Here is a 5007-nt window from a genome sequence, read left to right as displayed (position 1 = left end):
CCGGGCCCCCAAGATGCAGGGCCCACTCTCAGGTTTGCAAGTAGCCCATGGCTTCGGCTGAAAAAAAATCAATTTTTTCTAGGAAAGAAAACGAATCTGGATCGTAGCATGGCTTCAGTCCTTTTGCGTGTACGTATACAACTTGATATGGCAACCATGCATGCACGCACGCAGGCGAAGGATGAATTTCCCCTCGCGCCGAGCGCCCTTGTCATCTCCTGATCATCGCCTGATCTAGCGCCCTCACCTCGCCTTGTCACCGCACAGCAGCAGGCAGGAGCAAAGGACAAGAGCGAACAAGGTCTGCTTACATTGGATCAGATCGTCAGAATCTCAGTTGATTTTTAAATCCATGATCTACAGCTCAAAGGTAACCCCTCTGGTAGTCCCTAGTCCCTGGTTCCCGAATTTGCTTTTTGTTAATTGAAGTCGATGCCGAGAATTGCTTTTTGATAATCCAATCATTGGATAAGGTTAGTGTGCTGAAAACTGCACTATCCGTGCTTAATCTCGAAATGACACAAAAATCAACTTTCTAATGGTCGTTGATTGTATTTCAATCGAAACCAGTTTGCTCAGTTTGGATTAATGGTTGCCGAGGTATCACCAGAACGGTGTTGTTTTACAAGTATTTTCAAAGTTTAGCGGATACTGTTTTCTGTACTTTTAGCATATTTCTATTTCACAAGAACTAGTCAATATCCAGGTATGATCAGTTTTTGATTACAACATGAAATACGGACATAGCTTCATGTTAAATATCCTGATTTGCTTCTTTTTATCATTTCATAAAATGGATCACCGATCTGTAGCCTAGAAATTTGTATATGACGTGCTTTGGAGTTCAAATTAGAGGGAGAATCTAAGCTATGCTTTCATATTTACCTAATGATAATTAATGGGCTAGCTGCAGGAGATATTTACACATATGTATTAGGATGTTCAAGAGCCGAGGCCAAATTATACGCTAGTATTTTATGTTTATATTAAAGGGCCCCGTGTTTTACTTTCACCCCGGGCCCCTGAAATGTCAGGAGCGGCCCTGCATGGTTCAGCCCTTGATCTAGTTGGAGATTTGGTTATATGCATATGCGTGCCCACTTTCTCCATCAATGCTGGCAGCTTTTCCTGTAGCTACCTTTGTGCGGTCTATGCCAAGTTCTACCCACCCATGTTTTTTCCATCTTATTTTCAAGTTTGAATGCATTTTATCTTTTGAACTGAGAGTCTAGTTCATAAATATTTTGAATATTTGTGTAAAACTTTATGTGACAAAGTGATGCACTCTAGAACATGAAAAACCCTACTATAACTTCATAAGAATACATGTTAAATTCAAACTCGTAATATTATTTTTTAAACAAATTTACCAAGTGCTACCAAGATCCCTGACATTGGGACGCAATAAATTCTTATGTAACATTTCGATACATTATGCTAGACAAATGTCTATAATTTTGTGTGGTTTCATTAAGTCTCATCATGTTTTAAGATTCAAAAATCATTTTTCTGGAAATATATTCAACAATGGTCTCATTAAATAGCTCTTGTCGCCAAGAACCCAAATATGCAAAGATATCAAAATTCACACTTTTGACCCAAAAGATATATGAAAATGAAAATCAAATGAAAAAGAATGGAGAAGTTGAGTGAAAAGAGAGAAGTGGAATGAGATGTATTGTGTATAGTACACAACAACAGTGTATGTGTCGGAAAGATGCATGCACGGGACCTCATTTTAAATATGCAAGACTAGCGTGTGAATTATCGTCATGAACATTTTCTCTCTTTTTCCAAGAAATTTTTTGATCTATTCATCATTGAATAAGTACTCGGCTTATTTGAGATACTTCCTTTTCTCCTCTTATCATGCAACTTCGCATCGATGTTGTATGCGCGACCGTGATTGTGTCCTTATAAACACAGAGACGCACATCTTATTCCTATAAGCACCTTCGAGAGACTGAACCGACATATCATTTTAAGATTGACGAAGTCACCACGGATGTCTTGTAGTCAACAGGAACGTCTTCTTTCACTGAAAGTGTATCGCCGGAAAATCTGAAATAAATCCAGAAAAATATGAACACCATTACTCTCTGGTGGGCTGGTGATACCATTGTCCTCCTAACCATCCAACCACATGTTTGTTTCTGGTCCCGCTGGTTAGTGGCTCATGTTTCTTGTCGCACCCGTCTCTCGCAATGGGTTTGCATTGTGCATGGGGTAGCCCCCAACTCTCATATGTCTCTTCTCGCTTCTGTCGAGATTTCTTCATCTTCGTCGTTCCACACTGCATGCCACACGTTGTGCACGCCAGGTGCTTCTTACATCCCGTGCCCGGTTCCTCCAGCTTCCATGGTGGTTTTGCCGCTCGTTGGCGCTCTGTTTGCTTCGTCCGCCAACGTGTCGTTTGCTTCTCCGACTGACTAAAGTTCGGACTTGGTTTCGCTTTTGCCTATTCCTGATCTGACGTCCTTGCTCGTCGTTCCTTTTCGTATTTCCAGCTACTCGGGGATCTACTATGTTCTTTGGTTGTGCCTGTTCTTCACGCTTGTTCTTGCCGCAAACTAAGATTCGGGTCTGTTTTTTGTCTTGCCTATGCCCGGTCTGCTATAACTGCTCACCGTCCCCTTGATGGTTTGCAAGTGCACAAAGTACAGTTCTAGCTTTTTCAAAGTAAGAGTATGGATCCCACAGAGAGCACAAGAAATGGTATTTGACTCTCGTTGAGGTTTACGGATATGTGACCGCAAGTTAATTACAATCCAAGGCAAAGAGGAAATGAACCAGCTAGTTCTCACAATGACATTGTCAAATGATCTCTGCCTGTAAAAGTTGGAAAAGAAGACGAACCAGCTAAGGCCGGGTAAGTTGAAGCCAGACTAGTTCAATCATTTTATATGGGAGGAGCTTGTCCGGATTTCGTCCTCAAGAAATTTGGGAAAAGCATGGCCAAAACTCCAAACAAGCTCGGGGGCTACTGACGGTGTACTGAACCGAGGGTGGCTTGTCGATGGGCCGGCCTTAGGTCCCAACAAGACAAGGTGTGGCCAGAGCCCCTCGTCCCACAAGAAGCCCTCAATTCGGAAGTGTCTTCATCTTGGCATGCAAGTCAAGAAGCCCTCGTACCAATCAGGGCTCCAGGCCAGTTAGCAAACCAAGTAACCCTAGGACTCGCCCCCCTTTATAAGGTGATACCTTAGGATAGTTCAGGGCATTGACATCAAGTCACAGTCTCGATAGCAACATCTTCATAGATATTGTAACCCCCTCACACGAGGCATTCCCCCCATCAATCAAAAACTAAAGCAGGAGTAGGGTGTTACCTCCAAGATGAGGGTCCAAACCTAGGTAAACCCCCCATGTGTGATCCCTTCTGGTACTTCCGATCATGCGCACCACCCTATCGAGATTGCTGGCGGTTTTCCGTACAGTCAGCCTCATCTTGTCATTAGATGTCATCTTGATGTTGACCCTGTTCTTGCGTGAATATTCTTTGACAACCTTCCTAAGTAGCTCAACACTCTAGAACACTTGCCCAGATGGAATAGGACATAGAATATCATCATCCCTAAATGCTTTGAATTTCATCTTAACTCCATCTTCATCAGACTTTGGCCTGTGTAGCTCATCATCTTTTGAATCCTCTGCATGTTCTTCATTCCTTTTCTCATCTTCATCAAAGAAATCGTTGACATACAAATCATCATCTCCTTTTGAGATGGCATAGTCATTGTCTGCAATTTCTGCATTGTAGTTAATGCCACTGTCATCATCTGATGATTCTGTTGCGTCTCCACTGTCATTCACATCTCCAGTCTCATCACCATACTTAGCACTGTTAGCAACATCCATACCAGCCACTCTCTTGCCTTTCTTCTTCAGTACTGTAGCTGCACACATGAACTTTGCTTCCTCTACTATAGGCCTAGCCACTTTTATAGGTTTGAACTATGCTTCCACAGCTCCAAGCTTAAGAGAGCTAACGATAGGAGGTAATTTTATAATTGGAAATCTCACAACATTATCAAGATCCCTAATGGTTTCATCATGGACCAGGTATATATCCATGAAGTGATGCCTAAAGGTCACAAAGGCCCTCATATTGCCATAAGGATCATTTATTTCTTTAAGTCCATTAGTTTTTACTTGTAGACCAGGCATACGGTAATACATTTTCATCCTTCCCACCTCATAACCTGTCTCCTCTATTAGATCATCCACAACTGATGGTCACCAAGTCATCTTGTCTATGTGAACATACCAAAGTCTCTAGCCACCATACTTCTTATGTCTACCATTCTCCATGTAAATTCTCCCTGCCATGTCTGAACAGACAGATATGGGTTATCTTCATATGTGCATATATACAACATCCCAACGTAAATGTATTGCATCAATGCAACATCCAGAGTACATAATTAAACATCATAAACAAAAAGCCCCAAATTTACACCCTCCCCTAACCGACCAGTCCAAACCCTATCGCAACATCAAGATTTTGTCATGCTAAATCAAAGTGAATATATTATAGCAATGCAATACTAAAGAATGACAACATCACATGATTTGGACCTCAATGTCCCTATATTTAAATCCTACCAAAACCCCACTCCAAACCCTAGCACGGAACCCCGATTTTGACATGGTACATGCTCAAAATCGATTGACTATGACAATGCGACACCAAACATGGATGACGCCACATGATTTCGAGCAGAAAAGGGTGGATCATTGGGCACTTACCATTGGGTGGTGGTTCATTCTCCAGGCGACGAACAACAAGGGTCATCGGTTACTAGCGTCTCCTTCAACCCACCTACCTCTGACGAACAGGCATTGCCCGAGCCTTCCTCCAGACAAAACATCTCGTCGCCAATCAAGCCGCCGGTGGTTGATCAAGTCCACCACTTACTCCCCCCTAACCCCTTATCTTCCCGCCTCAACCGTGATCGAAATGAGAGAGGGAGAGGCTAGGAAGATTGACGAAAAATTGTACACTAA

Source organism: Triticum dicoccoides, chromosome 5A (genome assembly GCF_002162155.2).
Source record: "Triticum dicoccoides isolate Atlit2015 ecotype Zavitan chromosome 5A, WEW_v2.0, whole genome shotgun sequence".
NCBI lineage: Eukaryota > Viridiplantae > Streptophyta > Magnoliopsida > Poales > Poaceae > Triticum > Triticum dicoccoides.
This window is presented reverse-complemented; position numbering follows the sequence as displayed.